The following is a 504-nucleotide window of genomic DNA, read 5'->3' on the forward strand; positions in this document are numbered from 1 at the left end:
GTCAAATAAACACTACTTTTTCAGCATGAACATTTCAAATAACAACTTATATCAAACAATTGGGGGTCGATTTCGACCTCGTTGACCCCCATAGTCAGTTTTCGTTTACGTCGACCCCCGCAAAAAGGATATCGACCCCAAGAGCTCTAAATAGACAACTTTGGGAACCCCTGGTATAAACAGTTATTGACTAATATAAGGGAGACACATTTATACATGCTGTTTAAGACGGTTAATTGAAAAAAGCTACAAATTCCAGCAAACAAAACACAAATTGAAAACAATTGATTTTGTATATATCATGAAAAATGTGAATATTTCCAAATTTTGGTAAGTATTTTTTTTTTCTCTCTGACTTTTACTGGCTCAGACCATCAGATCCATAAAGCTTTGGTAAGTATTCTTTATCTTTTTTAAATCAATAGGTGTCAACGCAGAAAACCGTCGAGATGGGCACACTGCTCAAGTGAAGCAACGCACCGATCTGTCATCACATGACAAATG

The sequence above is a fragment of the Malaya genurostris genome, chromosome 3 (genome assembly GCF_030247185.1).
Source record: "Malaya genurostris strain Urasoe2022 chromosome 3, Malgen_1.1, whole genome shotgun sequence".
In the NCBI taxonomy this organism is placed as follows: domain Eukaryota; kingdom Metazoa; phylum Arthropoda; class Insecta; order Diptera; family Culicidae; genus Malaya; species Malaya genurostris.